Source organism: Planococcus citri, chromosome 4, assembly GCF_950023065.1.
Source record: "Planococcus citri chromosome 4, ihPlaCitr1.1, whole genome shotgun sequence".
NCBI classification, from domain to species: domain Eukaryota; kingdom Metazoa; phylum Arthropoda; class Insecta; order Hemiptera; family Pseudococcidae; genus Planococcus; species Planococcus citri.
In genome coordinates this window covers 25,631,198-25,656,565 of record NC_088680.1, presented here as the reverse complement: position 1 = coordinate 25,656,565, position 25,368 = coordinate 25,631,198, and the positions used below count along the sequence as shown (strand labels likewise).

General features: G+C 34.0%; 1 protein-coding gene across 1 annotated transcript in view; it reads left to right on the top strand.

Moving 5' to 3' along the window:
* The window catches only part of LOC135842966 (protein O-mannosyl-transferase TMTC2-like), a 533,307-nt gene that overhangs the window by 117,729 nt on the left and 390,210 nt on the right, over positions 1-25,368 (top strand). The gene's annotated exons all lie outside the window — the stretch shown is intronic.

Genomic DNA, 25,368 nt, shown 5'->3' with positions numbered 1-25,368 from the left:
CTCAGAACATTCAGGAGGTTCCCCAATGAGCAGGAGCGTAAACACCTATCAGTTGTGGTTGCTGAAGTTGACTTTTGAACCTTTCAAACAATTTGAAATTTCTGGTAGAGAAAACTGAAAATTTATGCCTTCAGAATGATTGATTTCAAAATGCTGGGTGAAATGGGGTTACTATTCATTAGAGTGGCTCGTGAAACAAAACAGTCGAAGGATTTTAACATTATTCAATGGAGACCTTGGTCCTTCATTGAGTTGAAAATCACTCGGAAATTTTTTTAGCTCTGGAAGTGCTCCTTGGAAGAGACATATTGGCGCTCAAAAAGGGAGCATTTTCGACAAGATCGCAAATGTGGAGTGAAATCTCAAATAATCGGTATCTTTTTATTTTTGAAACTGGAGAAAATGCCTCCTACATCTCTCCTCTAGGGGCGCTTCTGGATCCAAAATTTTCTCTTGAGTGTCTTTCTACCCGAAATAAAATTCTTTACGAAATTGAGTCAAAATCCTCTGACATTTTTTTTCGTGATCTACCCAATTATTCATAAAATTTACCATAATGACAGCTTTCGTTAGATTTTTCACATTTTTCGAAAATTATGCAAAAAACCAAAAAAGAATTTGAGTTGCCGATGAAACATTTTGGTTACGAGAATAATTTTAAGGCATGCTCTTTTAATTTATGCATGTTTAATTTCGTTCAAATCAAAATTTGTCCATCCAAGTTGTTTTCTTGTCAATTTTTGATGTCAGAATGCAATTTTAAACGATCAAATTTCAAGTTTTCTGAGAAATGATCAATTTTTCTCACAAACATGTAGTCAAAGCTTCCAAGTTTATCGAGCGACAACATTTTTTTCCAACATTTTTTAAAACTCATAACCTAGAAAACGGCTGAACCCATTTCGATGAAATTTGAAATCTCACTAGGCTTGCACGATTCCTTCAAAGAACTAATACGACGTCAATTTTTAGTGAATCATTCATGAACGAATTGATCAATTTTTTGAACGAACCATTCGCCAACGAGTCGATCAATTCTTTAATTTATGAATCAATTCGTTCGCGAATGAGTCACTTTTACGAATCAATTCGTTCGGAAATAATTCACAAAAATAATTCAATTTGTTCGTGAATAATTCACCGAAAATTGAGTAAATGAATCGATTCGTTCGCGAACAAGTCACTTGTACGAATCAATTCGTTCGCAAATGATTCACAAGAAATGATTCAGTTCGTTCGCGAACGATTCATCAAAAATAAATTGTGTAAATGAATTGATTCTTTCGCGAACGAGTCACTTATACGAATCGATTCGTTCGCGAATGATTCATCAAAAATTGAGTAAATGAATCGATTCGTTTGCGAACAAGTCACTTATAAGTTATAAGAATCCATTCGTTCGCGAACGATTCACAAAAAAATATTCAGTTCGGTCGCGAATGATTCATCAAAAATTGAGTAAATGAATCGATGCGTTCACGAACAAGTCACTTATATGAATCAATTCGTTCGCGAACGATTCACAAAAAATATTCAGTTCGGTCGCGAATGATTCATTAAAAATTGAGTAAATGAATCGATTCGTTCGCGAATTAGTCAATTATATGAATCAATTCGTTCGCGAATGATTCATCAAAAAATAAGTAAATGAATTGATTCGTTCGCGAACGATTCACTTATATGAATCGATTCGTTCGTGAATGATTCACAAAAAATTATTCAGTTCGGTCGCAAATGATTCATCAAAAATTGAGTAAATGAATCGATTCGTTCGCGAACCAGTCACTTATACGAATCAATTCGTTCCTGAACGATTCACTTATACAAATCAATTCGTTCGCGAATGATTCACCTAGAAATCAATCAGTTTGTTCTATCGCCAATCGGTTGTGAATGATTCGATTCGATTTGATTCACTTCGCTTGTAAAGAGATTCATTTCTATACAATAGTTTCACAAAAACCGACGAGCGTCTCGAGAGCAAATATATGTGCAACCAATCAGAAGCGAGTTAGTTTCTACTCTTTCGTCCGTTGTTTACGTTATGGACTTGTATTTTATTTTATGATGGTATATTCGTATATTTCTATATTTTTCTTTAAGAAAAATATATTTTCCAACGTCGCGTCGTTTTTTCGTCATACATGTGTATAAATCATCACATTACGTATAACAAATGAATCAATGTAACATAACTTTACCAAATTTAATGTTAAACAATTATTAAAGCTGTATCTACTAGTATCAAAATTCAAAACGTGTTGTTTGAATTCTGAAAAAAGATGATCGTTAAGTGTTTGTGTATCATCTTCATTGAGAATTCGAAATACTTTGAATTTTGATACTAGTTAAGTATGTACAGCTTTAATATCGTTTAATAATTTAACGTTTACGATTTTGTAAAGTTATGTTACATTGATTCATTTGTTATTTGTAATGTGATGATTTATACATATGTATGACGAAAAAACGACGTTGGAACACAGAAATATACGAATATACCATCACGAAATAAAACAAGTCCAAAACGTAAACAACGGATGAAAGTGAGACAACAGATAAAAACTAACTCGCTTCTGATTGGTTGCACATATTTGCTCTCTAAACGCTCGTCAAAAACCGAATCAATCATAAATTCATTGAGCCGATGGCGAATGATTCGCCAAGAAATCAATCAATTTATTTAATCGCCAATCCTTCGTAAATGATTCGATTCGATTATAAACGATCAAATTACTGTACAAAATATGCTTCAAAAAAAGTGAATAATTCGTTCGTAAAAGATTTTTATTTGAAGAAAAGTCGGTCTTGAGTTTTTTTTCTAAATTCCCCATCAAACTATTCATTAACCATCTTTAATAAAATTCTGAAAAAAATTGAAAATTATTGAAATGAAAATGAAAAGAGAGCCTCCTCGGAGTCTTCAAGATCTATCCAAACAATTCCGCAGTCGTAAGAAAATCCGTGAAAAATCCGCAGCATGACTTTATTTTACATCGCGTATAAAAATTTTTCGTTGAAAATTGTTAACGTTGTTTTACGAGAGTTGCCAACATCGTAGGAGGGATGCTGTTCGATTTATAAGATAATTTGCTGGCCGCCCCCGTTATCGTTGTCTTCACGCGGTATCACTATGATTGGAAATTAGAGAGAGAATCTCATTTGAATTATTCATCGAGGTAAAATGCCTTTCTCGCGACGACCTGTGTTTTATGACGTGCAAAGAAAAAGAAAATAAAAAAATGATATTTTTACGGAAGCGTCTCCGCGCAACCCTGGTAAAATATCAGGAAACCCGTAGCGTAGCCTACGTAAATTCGAATTTTTCCTCTTTTTTTTTCTTCGTACTTTATTAATTCGTCCCATATACCTAATACAGCTAATTTAAATTTTACAACTTTTCAACTCGTAAAGTGAGTAATTTTATATAGATTTTTCTCTCTTACTTGCGCGCGTTTTAATGAAAATATGCGACAAAAAAATATTCATCCATTTAGAAGAGAAAAAAACTGGGTATGCGCGATCGCGAAGCACAGGGGCGGAGAAGAAATCATCGAAACATGCGAGAAAAAGTTTTACATAATAGCTTTGAAAGTTTTTACTTTTTAAAGCTTTGAAAAAGTTTTTCTCCGCGATTTCTCTCACCAATATAGCTGCTGCCACATAAGCGAAAGCATTTACGTCGATTATATTGAATTTGGTTGAGATTATTCGCTTTACTTTAATGGTTATAACAGTGTAACACTTCCCCGGCCAATCGTTGGCTTCTAGTTAATTGAAACAGTGATACTCAAAGTCGTTTATGGCCATAGTTATGTATCGGAGGAAGGGACGAATGAATCGTCGAAGCAGGGGCAGAATGCTCGTAGACTTGGCTTTATGCATTTCAAACACGAAAACTGGTACGTCGAGTGTGTAGGTGGAGATATAGTACATATACGAAAGGTAACTCAGAGCCAGGCTCATAGTGTTTTTTCAATAGGGGAAAAATTACCTACGAAATTTTCTTTCGAGGGGGTAATTTACCAGGGTACCAAGCTCCAATGATGCTTATTGGGAATCGTTTATTGTGTGTGTGGGTTATCTTAGTAATTACATGTTGAGGTTATTCTGTTCGATGATGGGAAGTGAGTAAAGGGAGGTACGTATAATGTGTGCGAAAGTGAGATAGGAGAAGTACTTATACCAGCTCGTTGTTAAATGTACGAGTATAATTTAGAATCTCTCAATTTGCTTTACTCGATACTTACCTATTGGTGCATAATTCTTGTTGTCTTCTTATATTTTGTAATTGAAGGCTGAGTGAAGTTTGCAGCTCACCTGCTTAGTACTTATCTTTCCCATAGATACCTTTTCTGTGGTGTATTCTATGTTCCAAGTTCCAAAGCAGTTCATATTGTTGGTGTAACTACGAGGTAATCGATTATAAATATGTACATTACGTATTTCTTTATGCGTGGATGCGATATTTGATGGTATAATGTATCTCTTCTCTTCCCCTTTCCAACCTTTTCGCGGATCCTAAACTCAACTCAAGTTATCTTTACGTACATGTATTGGTTCGTGTAGTATGCGGTCTTCTATACCACCAGTAGTATTATAGATGGAAAATATACCATACTTGGAGAAAGATATGGGTCCCTTCCCTCAACTCTGTTCGAACGCAGAAATTTCGACTTAATAAATCCTCCATCGATTTTGTTTGTTAAGCTCGAAATAGATGAGTTTTCCAAACTTCATACTCGGATGGGATTTTTACTGCGGATGTGGAATTACTCGTATAGGATAGAATAAGATAGGATGTGTGTAGGTTGCTGGTCTTCGAACGACTGGATAGTGAGTATGGATGGGTATTGGGTAGGGTAGGTACCTTACAGGAGGCGAAAGTACGAAAAAGGATGAAAGAACGTATGGTGTATTAATATCGTTATATTATATTGGTGTGTGAATAGAGCTACCTTATATAGCCGACTCGTGAAATAAGCGATATTTTGAAAATAATAGCGTCAATGTGCTGGATGTTGTGGGTATTTGTGCTATTCGAGCGTGTGAGTGTGTGCCCTTGTGGTGTATCGTATGTGATGATGAATTTTCTCGTACGTAATAACGAAAAACACAACGAGGAATGTGGCGAATTTTATTTGTTTCGGTTTTTGGTTTGGGAATACTATAGGTAGGTCTTGTTTCGACGTTTTCTTTTCTTTATAGGATTGCTGACACGAGCGGAGTTTTATTATTGGGAAAGAAAGTGATGAAAATGAACGAATATTGAGTTGATTTTCGCGAATGATGATTTTAATTGGTGTATTGCGAGGTGTCTTGAAGCAGGAATATTTTATTACTTCGTAAAATTGGATTTATAACGTATTTTTGTATAGATATTGATCCATAAGAGGTCAAGTCACAAATAAAAATGATTTCAATATTTGAGCATATAATTAGAATGTTGCTCTTAATGAATTTAGTCAAAAAAGTATAGTGAAAAAATGAAAAAATTCAATAATGCGTTCATTTTTACGATATGTAAGTGTTTTTTTTTATAATTTTGATTGAAATTAAAAAATACTTTATGTAGAAATTTTATTTCAATTTCAAGTTTTTTTTTTGGGAAATTTTCTTGTGAAAAATTTGACTTGATTGATTTTTTTAGGTGTGTGTGTGAGGAGGGGGGTTGAGTGGAGATCTTTATGAAAATTTTGTTGGAAAAAGGTAGAGAAAAAAGTAGTGATTTTTTTCAACAAAAAAATCCGTTAAATACCATGCTCAACTTCTGGTAATTTTCAATTATTGGGGGGGGGGGGATCGTCAATTTGACAAATTTTATGACTTTTTCTGCAGTTTTAACAAATTGAGAATTTCTGATTAATTCTTGGTATTTTTCAATCTGGGCAAAATTTTACCCGAATGAGACATTTTCTCAAATTTTGATCGTTTTCTAATGGTCCATCAATTTTTGATATTTTTGAGTGATTCTTACAATCAATTTTACAACTTTTATGATTCTTTCTTTGTGAATATTCGTTTCTGGTTCTTTATTAAATGTCGAGATTGTCAGAATTTTTACTTTGGCCTTTGGCCATTATTATTATTATTTTCATACTCGTTTATCTGTTGAATGAATAAAAATTCTATAACTAACTTAGTCACCTTAATTTTTCTTTGTTTCAGGTGAGTACAAATTTCCTTCCAAAAATGATAGCATATACATACGAACTCGCACTCGCGTATGAGAATAAGTACTGTAAGTAAATTTATGATTCTTATGACAAAAGTTATGTAAGTCACTTCTACACCTGTGAGTAGGGTAAAAATAGGCAACCTGTACCAGATGACGGATAGTCCGCTAGGAGTGGTAGTTTCGTTTTGTTGACTTTAATAGTCCAGGAGCCCAACCTGAAAAAATGTACGAGGGGGTTGAAATTGGGGACCCGGCCCAAAAGTTACTACATGTAGTCCTCTTTCCAGAAATGCCACTCTGGCAATTCGCAGGTGGGGCTTTTAAGCACAGCGAAAGCTCAAAGTTCACAATTTTTTTGAACTTTCAACTTGGAAAGTTTTATGGCTGAAACTGGGGGATTCTTATAGGATTTTTCACGCTGAATCCAAATATGCCGGTCTGCCGACCCCTAAGTGTCCCCAAAGGGGTGCCAGAGTGGGTTAAAGGGGTAAAAATCGCAAAAAATGCTGTAGTTTTTCAATAAATTTTCGTAAAAATCAAATAGATGACAAAAAGAGGCGAATTCCTGAAGAATTTTTCGCGCTGAATATTGATTTTTGAAAATTTGTCGACTTTCTGAGTGGTGAAAGGGAGTAGACTTACCCTCCACACCTCCCTGTAGTTTCGTCATACGGGGGGGGGAGGTACGGCTTTATATGCACATTCAGTGCCATTTCGAGATTCATTGTCATAACCTCAAAAAACCTCATAATGTACGAATATAGGTTTATTGGGCAATTTTCGCAGAGCAACAGCAAAAAAAGTAAAAAAGTAAGTGATTGTTTTTGCTGGTTTCGTATGATATCAATTTTGAATTTTTTTGAATAATGAAAAGTCATATGTGTGATATATTGATTGTTATAGTTTTCATCTACGCCGATTTAGAAAATGAATTCATTTTTTGAATTACAGGCTTTTTGAAACTTTCGAATTCGATTTTCGTCTTTGAATTGTGGGAAATAAATGTAGTGAGGAGATATCAATGATTTCGAACATTTTTTTACAAATTAATCTTCGAACTTGATTGAAAATGTGAATGGTATGCTTGTAAAATGTCTCTTCTTCATAATATTATAGATATCTTGAAGGTATACTGAATTACATTTTTGAACCCAGCATGGTTAAACTTTGAAAAATGAAGAACAGAACCCTTTTCCAAATTCCCTCCTGTATCATTCCAAACCCCAAAAATTACAGTTTGCCGCTGGACCAAATGATGGTACTTATTTGGTCAAATCTGCAATATGAGTAAGTATAGTAGTTTCAAAGAAAAAACTTTCTCAGTGAATGGGATGCTCGTAAAATGTATTCATTTGTAAATAATAATAAATGATGAAACTAAATTATAGGTAAAATAATTACAAAATAAACCTACAAATAATTAGGTAACATTATTGCAGGTGATATAATAATTTTAAATAATAATAAATGATGAAACAAAATTATAGAATATCTACAAAATAAACCTAAAAATAACACTGGGGTAAGTCCAAATTCTGGGTAAGTTGAACTCCTGCTCTAGCACCTAGAGGTTTGCACATTCTTTCACATGTCTTTGGTTCAATTGTATTTTGTTGTTGTTTTGAATTTGTTTTAAAATATTTGTAAGTACCGATTTTCTATCTTTTAGTTTTTTGCATATACCAGATGAACCATATGTTCTAGTAAAAATTGAACAATAGTGATCCGATAGAGAATTAAATTTTCTACAATTTTGTTTTTCTCACAATTTTTCTAGGACACTCTGTTTTTAACTACACGTCTGCAAAGTTGGGCCTGTTTGGACTTCCCCTAAATTTTATATTAGATTCCACTGAGCAAAAGCAACTATGACAATTGCGCTCAAATTTTCACCATAGGTCAGGAACTCTTATGGGAGCATGAGAAAAAATTTGAGCCAATGTGTATTAGTTCGTTTTGTAAGCGTGTATCAGTTAATCAAAGTTGAATTTATGAAAAACTCAAGTAGTAATATGAGTTCATGATCCATAATCATATATATTAGACCGTAATATCAAGATTATGTATCATGTTCTCGTATCAACTCTTGCAATATAATAATAATAGTAATAATAGTAGGTAATAATGATAATAATGATTGCAGTAAAAGCCGCTTATATGTTATTAAAATCATTCAGTCCCAATCGTTTATACCTGATTACATAGAAATTCCATCGGTTATTGTGATTGGAGCATCGTTTAATGTTATTGTTATGTATATGTCATTTTTAAATATTTTTAACACTTTATCACCCAGTTTTTGCCTAATTTTTCTGATATTTCAGAAGTTTTTTCTGATTGGCATCATTTTAAATATTAGGTACTTCTTAGTTCTTTTGTAACTTTTTGAAGTTTCAACTTATTTTCAATTCTATTTTTTGCAATTTTTGCGAAATTTTAGTTCAATAACTACATATTTGTAGTAAAAAAGTGATGATGTAAAAATTTTTGACAAAAAAATTATTATTATTTTTCAATCAGTTTGTGTTATTAAATTGGGCTGGGAAAAACATTATAACATTAAGCTGCTTTTACTGTATTAAACAAATAAACTTGAATAAATGATGAATTAAAATAATTTTACTTTAGGTATATAGCTTCATAGTAACCGTGCACTCGAACTAACAGCAAGCATATTCTGAGGAACACCAGTCTGTTGTGTAAGAGTTGGGGCCGCTGGCATATGCGCATCCCTTGATAACTCCTTCTGGATCATAGCAGAGAACCACTTTTTTTGCCTTTTTCTTATCACTAAACATGACATTCACCATATTGCATTGTGCTGTGGCCTCTTCAGGTGTAGTTTTATTTTTACAAATTGCTTCTTTGTTATGAAATGAACAAATTTCTGATCTGTAAAACAACACATTATGCAGCATTGCATCAGTTGATTTTCTAATCTAAATGTGATGGCTTATCTACATACATATTTGTTCACGCTTTAAATTCTAAATTAAAATTAGATGTAATGCAAATTTTGATGTTATACTAAATGGAAATTTTTTCATGTTCGGAATAAAAAAATTAAATGAAAAAAATTCAAGCACATTACAATTCTATTAATGGTCAGAAATGTCCTTTTTTATTCAAATTTTTTCTGAATATCAAAATTCCAAGTTGGAATTTTTCTGTATCGAAAACCTTCACGATATGGGAACTCGTTTCATCAACTTCTCCTGAATGGCAAGACAGATAGTAAAAGCATCCTAAGGAAATGGAAAGATGCATGGATGTGGATTGTGGAGGTGAACAACTTACCACACCAATTACCAACAAAGAAATTAAACGTGCGATCAAATTGGCCAAAAATTGAAAAGCTTCTGGAGTATATAACATGTCTTTATCAAACACAATAAACACTTTTGGGACCAAAGACGATAAATTGGATCCAACGATTTTTTAATGCCTGAGTAGAAACTTCAATAATGGCAAGACTATGGCACGCTTAACACAGCATAGAAGGTGCCTTCCAAAAGATATAAGTCACTGGAGCAGTATTTGTTGACCTTACACCAGCTTTTGATTCATTTATCTGATTGGGTATTTAGGTACATCAAGTTTCATCTTAACGTTTTATATTTTATTATTGAGATGAAAAAATTCCTCCTGGGTTACTTATCACAATGTAGAAATGTTTTTTATGAGCTGTCGAAGTAGGTGGGAATGAAATGATGCGATTAAATTTTTCTCTTGTAGGCTCCTAAAAACAAATTGTCAAGAGGATTTTAAAAATGTTCCATCAGCTGGGACTTGCGTTTTTGTCGGCATCTTTAAATTTGGCTTTGGAAATCATTGTGATTGTCTTGAGGGAATTAAAAGAAACTAATAGAGAAACTAATTTTTTAAAATGAATGACGACTTGTATTTATTTTTTTCCTCAAATATGCCTTCCTTATTTTTTTAGTACAACTTCTCCCATCAAAGTTTATTATCCTTTGAGGTAACTTACCCTTTACCGTTATCGAAATTCTCTTCTGTTATAGCCAACGTCGCTGAACTCATACGCAGAATTGCCACTATGACAAGTAAACTTGAAAAAATACCGGCGAATAACATTTTTCTGTTTTAAAGATGGTTTTGAGGTTGAACACGGTAAAATTCGCGAGTTCTGGAAGATTTTATGCTTTGTTTCTGTAGAAACTACGCACTAGAAGAGCTTGTAACAACTGTGATAAAATGTCTACGATTTCTGCTGATTTTATAATATTAAAAGTGCTGCAACTAACGTCATTCTCACAACGACGCTTGAACGAAGGTTTCCTAAATGTTGACCAAATTTCAATATTGTTCTTCGCCTCGTGTCACATGAGACTCATCGCCAGGCCAGGCATTTGTGCAAACTATGACGCGAGCAAATGCTATGGTACCTAGTGTTGTACAATATGTTTGTAGTCTCATAGTACACAGTTAAGGTAAGCCATTGGTATAAGGTGTAGTGTTTTGATTTCGTGTGATTTTTTGTGTTGTTGGAAGAATTGCGTAGTATCCGCGTGTATGTCTGTTTTCTTATGTGCTGTATGTATTGTGTTTGTTTTGTCTATTTTACAAATACTTGATACGATACGTTTTCCTGCTACACTTGTTCGAAATGATTTCAATATACTTACATAGGTACACGTAAAGTTGCTTGTGCATGAGCTTGGAGTTGATGTTTTTGATTTCAGTAGTCGTTTGCTAAGGAAGGAATGTGGCAGGCACAAATCGATTCCGTGAAATAAAGAAGCGACGGAATGGAAATTTTATTTTCCTGCGATAACTGAAAATTCGAAACTGATGTTGAAATTTTTCTCTTATGATTATATTATTTTGAAAATGAAAACTTCATGATTCACATACAAATTAACAAAAGAAGCTGAAATTTTGGTTTGTGCCCTGCTTACCGAGGACATTTTATTTTTCATTTTTGTTGTTGTAAAACTCTTGGAAAAAATTGATTTTTTTATATTTAAATAAAATTCACCCAGAATTTTCCTCAAACAACTTTGCCCTCAATCACTCAAAATTTTGAGAAAATATTTAAACATAAAAAAATACGAAAAAAATCTAGAAGCTATTAAGTATAACTTTGAGGCGATTTCGTTCGCGTTCGTAACAATTCTGAGCGAGTCCCCACCCAGGCCTGTGGAAATGATATCTCTCATTTTTGAGTTGACAATCTAATGAATTTTTGAAAAATTAAACTTGAGTCAAAAATGAAAAAATCTAAATCTTGCCGAATAGATCAAGAAAGCTGAAATTTGGTGTGTGCCCTGTTTTCGACCCTCGAAATTGATTGGAAACTGTTTCGAACCATTTCGAGTAGTAGTTCTGAAACACCCTAGCAGATTTTTGAAAATTGAAATTTCCACCACATTTTACCCACTTGAGTCGTTAAAATAAAATTTACTTAGTAGGTACCCCATTTTTAATATGCTGAGTCGATTGGATGTGGTTCAGTCTTGGAAATTTCAGATTTTCTAAGAAGTGGTCTAAAAACTGTCCAAATTAACTTAAGCATATTTTTTTTTTCAAAATACAGGGTATCTAACAGGTAGTGATGAAAGTAGTGAAAAATAGTGATTTTAAAAATTGGTAGTGAGAGTAGTGAAAAAATAGTGAATTTAGTCAAAAAGGTGGTGAAAAAATGAAAAAATTCAAACTCGCAACAAAAATCTTCAAATTAAGTATTGAAAAAATTGAAATTTTCTTCCAATTTTCAAATCAAATCACATTTTAATTTTTTTGAAAGTTTTCCTACGAACAATTCGATTTTGTTAAAATTTTGTGTTTGCGGGGTGAGGAGGGTGTAGAGTGGAGAGCGTTCTAAACAATTTTGTTGAAGAAAGGTAGTGATGTTTTCCAACAAAATTCTGTTAAATACTTACTAACAAGGGAACCTCTTGAGGTGTCACTCTCCGATTTGAACGGGACCGCGATTTTTGGAAAAAGCATAGACTAAAACCCCCAAAACCAAATTTTCAGCAGCCCAAGTTCATTTTTCGATTTTTGGCGAATTTTTGAAAATTCAAAATTGACTGTTTTTGCCGATTTATACTTTTTTTTAAAGTATACCTACTTGATCAGTAAAAATGGTCAAAATAAGTCCCAAAACTAATATTAATTACCCAAATCCAAATTTTACCATTTCCAGCCATTCTGGAGCCTCCAGCGCGATTTTTCAATTTCTCCAGAATTTTGAATATGCTCCAGAAGGGGTGAATATGAAGTTGGGCAGCTAAAAATCGACTTGTATATTACACTCGACCTGTTTAATGAGTTTATCCACATTTGAGCCGATTTTGAGAGTGACACCCCAAAAGTGGTTTTTTGACCAGCTTTTTTCAAAATTAAAAAATCCAAAAATTCAAAAGATAACCGTTTGTGAGGAAATTTTTGAAATTTGTGCGAATCGCTGTATTTTCTCAAGAATTAACCCCCGGAGCGCAAATTCTACGATTTCCAGCAGTTTTGGAGCGAGAGTGAAACCTCAAAAAACCACTCTTGAGGTGTCACTCTCAAAATCGGCTCAAATGTGGATAAACTCGTTAAACAGGTCAAGTGTAATATACAACTCGATTATTAGCTGTCCAACTTCATGTTCACGCCTTCTGGAGCAAATTCAAAATTCTGGAGAAATTGAAAAATCGCGCTGGAGGCTCCAGAATGGCTGGAAATGGTAACATTTGGATTTGGGTAATTAATATTAGTTTTGGAACTTATTTTGACCATTTTTACTGATCAAGTAAAGTCTGTCCATTGAAAGAAGACCGTTCTTGTTTCGTTGCCTAGCGCCAGTTCTACTCAAACTGGTGCACTAGCTATTCCAGTGATGCAAGCAACTCCGCCCATCCTCTATATGATCGCATAAAAATATTTGATTAACCCTTTGCTATTATCCTTCCCCTTCTCACGAGGAGTAAAATCGTTTTTGATTCATCTCTGTACGTTTACCTGTTCTTTTTTCCCACATCTCTTACCTGTTGACGGACCACCCGCCTGCCAGCTACCAGTCGCCGTTTTACAATGTAGTTTGTACTACTGAGAGTAAGGTCTATTGTGAGGACCCCTGTTTTCGTGACGTCACCGCGTTGTTCGCGTTTTACCAGCGGTCTTCTTTCGATGGACAGACTCTAGGTACTTTAAAAAAAAGCATAAATCGCCAAAAACAGTCAATATTGAATTTTCAAAAATTCGCCAAAAATCCAAAAATGAACTTGGGCAGCTGAAAATTTGGTTTTGGGGGTTTTAGTCTATGCTCTTTCCAAAAATCGCTGTCCCGTTCAAATCGGAGTGTGACACCTCAAGAGGTTCCCTTCTAAGAAAAATAGATTCAAAATCATCAGTCATTTAAAAACTACCAACAAATCGATTCCAAATTGCTGCTGGAAAGACCCAGAAATCCACTTTATAAATTTACTCCGAGTTCAAGGACAAAGAAAAATTATTAATGAGTTAGGATTAATACCGCAATAACAAACATTTCCTTCATGGAAATTTAAGCACTGAAGAAAAATCAGAACATTGAGATTCATTTGGGATAAAAGTAAGGTGGAAGGTAAGGGGGAGGAACGTAAAAAATTATTCAACAACCCGTCTTCTTTCTCGCCCAGCTGACTTTCTGAAAGACCGAAATGAACACCGAACATTGTTGGTGAAAAGAGGCAGATACCGAGACAATTTATTCACGCTTTCTCTTCACCTCTTCCTTGTCCAACTTTTTCAAAGACTGAGTAAATCCCTGCTTAAATGCGATGAGATTTTCATTGCATTTCTCTTAAACCTCCAACCTCCACTTTTTTAGCGACTGTCCTGGATTTTGGTTCGACTTCACGTCCATTGCTCACTTCTATCAACATAATATAATTTTACAAAACCTCGATAGTGATATGCAGCATGATTCTGGAAAAAGATACCATACACGATGGGAAAATCCGTTCGAAAAGAAAACACCAACCTAGAGAGAAAAAACACCACCGTACTCGTAATACCGACTAAGTATACACTCTGTACTCGAGTAGATACGCTTTTCTGAGACATCGTCGTCGTCAGTAGGTACACGACACGTACATTATGTAACTCGTAGAGTAGAGTAGTACGCGAATTCCTGTGTAGAAATCATTTATCGTTCGTTAATTTTATTCCGCACACAAAAACACCTTTAGCACAGCACAGCAGAGTACCTACGAGAGAACAGAGCACAGAGGAAAAGCTTGCGCTAGTTTCTTTTAATTTATATTAAGAATACTCCGGCGGTGCAGATGGTTGCCAGAGAATTACCATATTATAAGAGATTCGAGCAAATCGATGGACGAGAGCTGCGGCGCGCAGCGTTCCGCCCGTACAAATGAAAAGCTACTAAAGAAAATTGCCGAAGAAGGAGAAACTGTAATTAGCGAGTTTTAGTAACGCGACGCTTTTGTAAGTCTGAGGGATCTGAGTCTTAATTTAAAGATGTGAAACAGACGGAAGAGGTTAGGTCCCTTAATGAACTTCAGAAACATAAAATTACCGGAGTGAAAGAAGATACTACTATAGGCGAAAGTATATGCCCCCGTGCTCGGTGCGCTTTTGTACCCGATTACGTTAATTTTTTTTTTATTTCGCTTACTCATTTACACTGAGCGTTAATTAACTGATTCTGCCTTTCTTTTTCGTTTTCGTCATTTTTTTCTTTCTTTTCCAACTTCTTCGAAACGCTGCTTATTTTTTCCTTTTCTTTTTAGTAGCTTCTTACATCGTCGTCGGCTTCTCAAGGTAAAAGGCGAGTTTCTTTTTGCTTTTTATTCGCCGGCATCGTACCTACAATGTGTATAACTTGGTCGTCTCGACATCGTTCGTACAATAATTATCATTCCTTTGCAGCTTATATTTTTTCTTTTCCCTCCTTACCTTACACCGGCCAATAGTGTAGATGTAAAAATGAGGTTTTTCAAAAATACTACACCTTTAAAAAATATAGGAAAAGGAAAAAGAATAAGAAACCCCCCACAGTAAAATTATATCAGATAAAATTAAGCGAAAGAGAAAAAAAACCTCGTGCATTCGCGCAGCTCGAGTAATAAATTCCGAAATCCGCTCGAATGCAAAATTTCATTTCAATGTACTCTGAGTGTTTTCCTTTTTCTTTTTCTTCTTTTTTTCGAATTCGAAATTCGTTTGTATGTAGTATTCGAATGAACTTAATTCGAAATGCGCCGAGGGTAGCATTGTTATTTGAAATTCATTTTAAAAGATTAACTGCCTTACATACCATACCAGAAGGTGCTTTTATCGCCTTATACAAAAAATGTACATGAATTTTTTAAGGCAACGAATAAACAGCATTTTTTCATTTACTTTTAATCGCGTTTCTCTCTATCTATACTCTACACCTATATAAGAGTTAGTATAAAATAGGGAGAGAAAATGTTACGTCGCACGACCTTTTTATTTATTTATTTATGTTTCTTTTTTTTCACACAAGCCAATTAATACTCGACGAATGGGGAAAAATGTACCAGAGTGCGATTTTCTCTTTCGTTTTTTACTGTTTATTATCGAGTACTGTAATGTTTCTCACTCGCTGATACCTACTCTGTAAATCGGGTGTCTCATCTTCTGTTTTTTAAAGCTTATACTCGATCTCTTTATCTTCGTTTGTACGTACCTATTATTTTTTGAGTTTCATTGTCTGACACAGACAGACCAAGAAAAGCAACTCGGTTTCGAGTAGTTTTGTTTCATAATTTTCGCGTTAATAATTTTTCATCGTCGTATTTTCGCGTCGTTGTCGCTTTCTTCTTATTTTTCTTGTTTCGTTTTCGTATACCATACCATAGAAATTTCTTTTTCAATGTAATAAAAATTGTACTTTCTAGTTATTTTTTTTTACTCGCTCGTTATATGGAAAATTACAGAAATAAAAATACTATAACAAGGTGAAAAAATAGAGTAAGTAATTACAAATAAGTGTATTTTTTCTTTTTTATTCGCATTGAAAAATTTTCACCGGAGAAAAAACAACTTGTTCTCGAAATTTGGATAGTAAATTTATTCAACTTTTCAAATTTCAGTTGGTTATTGTTACTTACCTCTGAAACGAAATCCAATTCAGCATCAACGAAGAAAATTTTCATAAGCTAGTAGATTTTTGATGGTAAATGGGAGGGAGAGCGTTGGCCAAACAAGCCCAATTCAATTCGAGAATCTCGGTTATGAAATTTCCAAATGAGCTTTTAAAGTCAGTTGCAAACCCTTTTCGAAAATCTGAAAAAAATCATCATCAAGTTTTACATTTTTTTTCATCTCAAAAAAACTTTATTGACCCTTTGATTTTTTTTCAAGAGTCTACGAAGAGGTTGAGGAGATGTATTAAGGTTTAAAAATTGCACTCTCATTTAATAAAGAATGTACCTATTCCAATATCTCAACAGGCAAAAAAATATTAGGTGGGATAAAACAAGACGAAAGAGTACTAAAACCACGTTACGCAATCATGCAGAATTTCAAGTTTTGATAACAATTTTCAAGTCTTTACAAAACGTCTGACTCAAAAGTTTGAATGAGTTCTTCAATTTGGAATCAATTTTGAAACAATTCTGAATTAGGGTATCAATCGATTGAAACGACTTTTCCAGTTTTGAATTAATTTTCAGGTCATCTTGAATGACACGCCTTAAATTTTGAGCCAATTTTTAAAACATTAAAAATGACGTTTTTGGCTTTGAATAATTTGTCAGAATATCTTGAATGACTTTTCCAATTCTGAATGATTTTTCCAAGTTTGAATTAACTTTCAAAACATTTTGTATGGCTTTCCAATTTTGAAACAATTTTTAGTTCACTTTGAGTAGGTACCTACTCGTAGCTTCTTGATTTTGAATTAATTTTAGACAATCAATGCAATCATGAATGATTTCTTCGACTATGAATTATTTTACTTCGAATGATTTATTTGATTTTGTATCAGTTTTCTGACAATTCTTAATTGAATTACTTTTTCGACCTCGATTTATTTTTAGAATATTTTGAATCAATTTCCAAACTTGAGTTTTTCAAATGATGATGTCCTTTAATTTCAAATCGATTTTCGCTTCGATGTAGCACTATTTACGCCATAATCAGGAAGTTGTTCGGTACATGTAAATTGTTTTTGTGTACAAATTTTTTGTCAATTTGTGACTAACTTCACTCAGGGTGTGCACAAGCCTGGAAAACCTGGAAAAGTCGGGGCAAAGTCAAGGTACTTTGGAAATTTACAGCATTTTTTACTCAAAAGCCAGGGAATTTTGTGAAAGGTTACTTTAAACAGATTTTTCCATTTCTCATTATGAAAATATTCTCACCTTCGCATTGCTCAGGCAATTTTTTCGCTGGTTGGTTTTGTCATAAATTGCCAAATTCCCAGAAAGTCTTGTTTTTTGCAAAAATTGTTGAAATCTTGCATTTTATCAACTTATGAGTTATGAGTTATGAGTATCATTAATAAATGTCGCTCTTTTAGCGCTAAAATGTTTCGCTTTTTTGATAAAAATGGTTAAGAAGCCCTGCCTTTTACTGAAATTATTGTGAAAGTCTCGTTTTCTGTCAAAAATAGCAAAAAGTCTCGCTTTTAGCCTAAATTTTCAAGAATTTTTTTTTTTTTGCGAAAAAGATGCTAAGAATTGTGTTGTTTTTTGCATCTGAAAACTCCCACTCATTTCCAATAATAGTTTTAATGTGTCGTTTTTCCCCCAGAAATTGCTAAAAAAATTCTTTTGCTGAAATTGTCAAGTCTCATTTTCATTGTCAGAAATCGCAAAAATTCTCAATTTTTGGTCTAAAATTACTGAAGTTACTTTTTTTTGGGAAAAAAATGTATGAGCCCCAGAATTTCAAAAATTTGTTGATTAAATTTGAGTAATGTTGGCATTAAAAAAATATATTTCTTTATGAAGTCGTCCTTTTTTTGGAATTGTTAATTTTTCAAAGCTTTTGCCCTTGCTTCGCTTGTGCCATTTAACATTGAAAAGACAAATAGTCAAAAATTCAAAATCATGAAAAGACAAACAGACGAAAAGACGAAAAGACAAAAAGACAAGAAGATAGATGGAAAGATGGAAAGACATCGGAAGGACTGAAAGACAGAAAGACTGGATGAAAGAATGAATTATTAATAAAAACATAAAATAGAATAAAATAAAATTTCAGTTGGTAAGTATTGAAAATAAATAAATAAAATTTCAGTGTCAGTTCAGTATTTAAGCCTTCAGTTCAATACCTTATTCTGTCCAGTTCATCATTTGTTTCAAGTTCCAATGAAAAATGTTTGAGAGTTCAAATAAAAATTTTAAAAAGTTTTTGAAAAGTGATGTTCTTCCATTGTGTCTATGCTTGAATGCGAATTATTGACACAATTTTTGTTCTTTTGACAGAACGCCTCTCTCTTTAAAAATGTTGATACAATCGATTGAGCTCAGCACGTTGAAATCTTGATTTTTCTTACTAAAAAACCCCAAAAAAATGTTTCCACCAAGTTTAAATAAGGGCCATTTTATTGAGCTCAGTCATGCTTGGAAAAAAAGGGTTCAACTGTAGATCTAATAACGATATTTGGAGCTCATGATGTTTGAAAATTTTTACCCCCCTCTCCCCCCTCCCCCCACCTGACCGCATCATTTCCAGAAAAGAGTGGACAGCTGGATACCCTGTCACTACAATTAGTTGTTCAAATGATTTGGACTCAATTTGCGTGATATTTTTGATAACACTAGGCAACGGCATATTTGTGTTCGGGTTGAAAATGGGCTTAATCGATAGTTTAGACCCTAAAACAAAAAACAAAGTGGGGTTTTTCAATTTGAGTTGTTTTTGTAGTCAGGAGAGATAATCAAAGTTGCAAAAATGGCCGTTTTTGCCCTATTTCACGAGTTTGTGGAGACATCAGTATTATGTTTAAAAATGAACCAAGGTCATATTCGGATTCTACGCACTTTTTTAAGTAAACAATTTCTCTGGATTTTTGATTTTCGAAGTTTCAAGCGCATACGGAAGATTTTTGTTTGTAACATATTTTAAAACTTGGAGCGAGAGCCTCGCCCGCGCGAACACGATTCCGAGCCACGATTACGTGGTGGAGTAACGCCAGCGTCGCGCGCTCCAAGTTTTAAAATATGCTACAAACTAAAATCTTCCGTATGCGCTTGAAACTTCGAAAATCAAAAATCCGGTGAAATTGTTTACTTAAAAAAGTGCGTAGAATCCGAATATGACCTTGGTTCATTTTTAAACATAATACTGATGTCTCCACAAACTCGTGAAATAGGGCAAAAACGGCCATTTCTGCAACTTTTATCATCTCTCCTGACTACAAAAACAACTCAAATTGAAAAAAAATCTTGCGCAGCGCGCAAGATCAACCGACTTTTCCCTAACACACATTGGTAATTTACTAAGAATTGCTGGTACTGGTAATTTGCCAAGAATTACCAGTAAATTACCAACCAAGAATTACCAGTAATTTACCAACGAAGAATTACCAGAAATTTACCAACCAAGACTTACGAGTAATTTACCAAAAAATACTGGCAATTTACCAACCAAGAATTACCAGAAATTTAATTTACCAAGAATTACCAGTAAATTACCAACCAAGAATTACCAGTAATTTACCAACGAAGAATTACCAGAAATTTACCAACCAAGACTTACGAGTAATTTACCAAAAAATACTGGTAATTTACCAACCAAGAATTACCAGTATTTTACCAACCAAGAATTACCAAGTAATTTACCAACCAAGAATTACCAGTAAATTAGCAACCAAGAATTACCGGTAATTTACCAACCAAGAATTACCAGAAATTTACCAACCTAGTATTACGAGTAATTTACCAAAAAATACTGGTAATTTACCAAAAATCATTGGTAATTTACTAAAAACTACCGGTACAATTACCAAAAAGCACCAGTAATTTATTTCAAAAAAATTATCAAAAGTTACCTGTAATCAGCTAAAGTTATACGTTTTTTACCAAAAATTACAAGTAATTCACTAAAAATAACTAATTATTTTATTTACTGAAAATTACTATTAATTTACCAAAAAAAAATTATCAAAATTTACTGGCTAATTACCAAAAACTTTACGTTTTTTTAAAACAAAAATTACCAGTTATTCGCCAAAAATAACTATTGACTTGCAATTCGCGATTCCAATACTAGAAATTTTGAAAAATTTTGATTTTTGATTGCAAAAAAATTATTTAGGTAATATACCAAAAAAAAATTATCAAAAGTTACTAGCTATTTACCAAAAACTTTACGTTTTTTTTTTTAAACGAGTAAGTATTACAACCAGTTATTCGCCAAAAATAACTATTGATTTGCAATTCGCGATTCCAATACTACAAATTTTGAAAAATTTTGATTTTTGATTGCAAAAAATTATTAAGGTACTCAATATTAAAAAAAATTAAAAGGATGAAATTTAAAAAAAAAGTTGGTAAAAAAAATCGACAAAAAATTTTCATCTCTTGACTCACGCGGGATTCGATCTCCCGACCTCCGGCGCACCAATCTTCAACCTACACACCAGAGTCCTGCACGGTATAGTTAAAAGTTATCTGCGTTAGTCGCGTGTCGTGTGCGGTAAGCTACCAAATATAACTCATCCAAAAGCAGTTATATTAGCGTTAGCCTATGCGGATAATTTTGTAGTTAAAATGACTAAACTACCTGCGATTATACCGCGCTCTTATCGGAAATGTAATGTTCGATTCTGTCTTATCTGTTTGATGAGTCACCAAAATGTATTGTTGAGACACCAGAGAACCGAATGCGGTTAATGTATGGTTATTAACCTAACTTACCGCTGGTTGCGCGCGCCGACAAAAGTAACTGCAGTTTGTAACCTGTAGTTAAATTAGCCGATAGCTCCGGCGGTTATCCGGCTATTTTAACTTAACCGTGCAGTACTCTGCTACACACCCTAACCACCCCATCTGTTTGTTGGGACGGAGCCATTTTCGAGATATAAGGGTTTACAAATATTTCAGCTTATCCATAACGTTGAAACACACTTATACGTTCATATCTCGTAAACGGCTGAATCGATTTCGACCAAATTAAAAATTTCTCTAGTTCAGTATCACAGCAATATTTTGCCATCATCAGTTTCGACTTAAAGTTCGGAGCTTTTGAGTTCAGCGTGACACAAATTTATACATAAATTGATATATAAATAAATACATACATAAATATTCTAGGGGGTAAACTCGTAACTTTTTTATAGATTAACCAGCAAACTCATAACGTTTTGACAAACTCGTAACCTTTTTAGGACGTGACTTTTCGATGAGGTGCCATATGAATCTACAAGGTGTGGGGAGTCTACTGGCAAAGTTTGAGCAGGGACGTGAGATTGCTGTTTATACAATTTCACTTTTGACTCAATTTTCAAATGAGTACATAGCCTAATTAACAGGTATGAGGATATGAGGAAAAGGTTTTTATTGCCAAGAATCATTTTTTACGTTCTTTTTGGTGATTTTGGTGGTTAAAGATGTCCTCTTTCACATGGCGTGGTTAAAAATCGTCTAAAATAAATTTTTGACTGCTGAATTTTAATTTTAAGTTGATTATACAGGTCCAAATTTTCATGTTTTTCAATCTAAACATTGATTTTATGGGAAAAGTATGCACCCTAGGAAAAAAATGCAATGAAGGAAATTGTAGAGAATTAAATTTCCTTTCTGCTCAGAGCTGGTTATTTTTCTGTAGGATGCTTTGTTAAAAAAGCATTTGCGAAAAACAGAGACGTATGAGACTTTTAAAAAAAAAGCTTTTCTGAAAAATTGATGTTCTGGCAATGAAATACCTTTCCACAGGTGACCCAAAAATCAAGTTAACGAATATAACGCGGCCTAACATCGAGTACTATCAGGCCTATGGGATGACGCGTCGAGCGTATGCACAGCAACGAAGTTACAGAGGGGTCTTGAGATTGCTGTTTATACAAAACGTTATGAGTTTACCTGTATGCGGCTATATATACATACATAGATTTAAACTTAGTCATTGTGGTGCCCGTTTTAAGTATACGTAGTCATTGTGGTGCCCGGTTTTGGGCTTGTGGCGCCCAAATCGGGCACCACAAGGTCTTTTTATATAGAACGATGTAGAATTTGATGAAATGCACTCTAAGGTGAAAAAAAAATTTTTGAGGCAGGCACCACAAGTACCAAGTTTATATAACGGGCACCACTATGACTAAAAACCGCAAAAAAAATAAACTGCTCCAAAACACCTTTATCATACATATATATATGATCCTCTATGTACGCGGGCACCACAATTACCATAAAAGACCCGGGCACCACAAGGTACTAGGTACGTGTATTCATACATACATATGTATATATTATATAGCCGCATACAGGTAAACTCATAACGTTTTGTATAAAATACAAACTCACGTCCCACCTGTAACTTCGCTGCTGTGCATGCGCTCGACGCGTCACCCCATAGGCCTGATAGTACTCGATGTTAGGCCGCGTTATATTCGTTAACTTGATTTTTGGGTGACCTGTGGAGAGGTATCTCATTGCCGAAACATCAATTTTTTAGAAAAGCTTTTTTTTAAAAGTCCCATACATCTCTGTTTTTCGCAAATAGCTTTTTAACAAAGCATCCTACAAAAAAATAACCAGCTCTGAGCAGAAAGGAAATTTTATGCTCTACAATTTCCTTCAGAGCATTTTTTTCATAGGATGCATACTTTCCTCGTAAAATTAATGTTAATGTTGAAAAACACGAAAATTCGGACCTGTATAATCAGCTCTAAATTAAAATTGAGCAGTCAAAAATTCATTTTAGGCGATTTTTGACCACGCGACGTGAAAGAGGAGACCTTCAACCACCAGAATCACCAAACAGAACTTAAAAAATGATTATTGGCATTCTTGGCAATAAACACCTTTTCCTTATGTCCTAGTACATAATAATTAGGCTATGCACTCATTTGAAAATTGAGTCAAAAGAGAAAGTGTATAAACAGCAATCTCACGTCCCTGCTCAAACTTTGCCAGTAGACTCCCCACACCTTCTAGATTCATATGGCACCTCATCGAAAAGTCACGTCCTAAAAAGGTTACGAGTTTGCCAAAACGTTATGAGTTTGCTGGTTAATCTATAAAAAAGTTACGAGTTTACCCCCTAGAATATTTATATATAAACTTATCTCGTTTGGTGCCATACGTCTTATCGTGATCAGCACACTTCAATTCGTCAAGAAAACCCACCCCCACCCAAATCCTGAACCTTCATGACAAATACAATACCTTCACTTTTCGTGCGAAAAGTCGGTAAAACCCCACTTTGTTTTTTGTTTTAGGGTCTAAACTATCGATTAAGCCCATTTTCAACCCGAACACAAAAAAAAGGTCAAAAATTGTTGCCTAGTGTAATTTTTTTGATTCGACTATCCCAATTGAACTACTTTATCGAGAAAATTCGCCTCAAATATCGCGATAACTCGTCGCAGCACATTTCGGTATTTTTTTTCAATTTTTCACGCTTCGCGTTATCGTGTCGAGAACGTATATATTTAGTATTTTATTTGTAAAAAAATACCTAAGATGGAATTTTTATCGTTGGCGCGGGTAAATTACTAGTTGGTGGTAATTTTTTTTTCCTTTTTTATACTCGCTCGGAATGGCGACGATGGCGGAGGTGACGATTACGTGTATTAGAAAATTATGTAGCGTATTTTCGAAAGGTACTAGTTGGCGTTTTTTTTTTCTTCCTTTCCTATTTCTCTCTCGCGCTTATTTATTTTTCTTTTTTTACTTCGAAGAAACGATCGAATAAGAATTGGTGGAGTGTTAATAAATGCGCGAAACTCGATGCGACGATGCATTCGCCGAAGAGTGGTTTTTTCCTGCTTTTGGCTTACGTTGTTAGGTGAAGAGCAGAGGGGAAAATGCATGAGTGTATGCTGGTGTACGAGTATTATACGTTCAGCACTCGCGAACCTCGTTAGATTCTATAAAAATGGTTTTATGTCGTGACAATTGGATATTATTAGACATCTGCGTTACGGTTGCGGTAACCGTGAACACAATTTTCAGACCTTTGAAAAATCCATTTCAGCGCCGAAAACTTCCGGCAGCGATACACGATGCCGAAGAGACGACGACTTACGCGAAACTAATTTGACGGTATCCGCGTGCAACGGATTGCAGTATTGTGCCAAACTGCGTGTGGTTGTTCAGACAAAAGTAATAAGCGTGGTATCTTGATTTTACTCGTGTATTATCGCGTTGTATCTTTTTCTCGCCTTTGCTTTTCCGTTTCTCTATGTTTTTCCCACTTTTTATCACGCTGTATACGACGAAGGTATATTCGTGTTTTTATTTTGTTGATACTTGGCTTTATTGCGGGTATTTGTTGTTCGTGGGTGAAATAAACGGTTGATTTCAGGTGGAGATAGTTATCATATTTTTTTGAGAAATGAAATTCGGTTTAGTGGGGGATAAAAAGTGCATGTGGTTGGATGAAAACTTTGCAAATGGGAGAACATATTAAGCCTGTATGTGCATTTGAAGAATTAAAACAGCTGTAAAATTACTGTCAAAAATCAGAATTTCTTTACCCATTTTTGAAATAAAATAACGCTATACTGTTTGATGATCACGTTGAAATAATTTATTGCAATACGTATATCTACATAAAATTATGATTATGATAAGCATACCGAAGAAGTTTTTATATTTTAATCATTTCACTGAAATGTCGCAAAAATAGTCATATGAAAAAAATTATCAAAATTTGTGAAGGTTTTCAGGCAGTTGTGAAATTTTGTTTGTTAGATGTCAACATTTTTATAACCGACTGTTGGACAAATCGTTATTTTACGAAAATTTATTCTAGTACCACACTTTATTACGCAATATCCTTTTCGAGTATGGTGAAATTTGAAAGAAATGTTTTGCTTGAAGTAGTGCAAGCTACCTATCATTTGTCTAGTTAATTTCTTCAAAGCATCTAAAAGTTCGTTCACATTGTAATTTCTGAATAATGAGTCAATTGAGGAGAAACAAAATAAATGTTTTATTTATGCAATAATTGAAAAAAAAACGAATTGAATAATTAACTCCGACGCTATTTTTATACTTTGGCTATTTTTTTAATTTTCGGATTTTTTTCCCAGGATG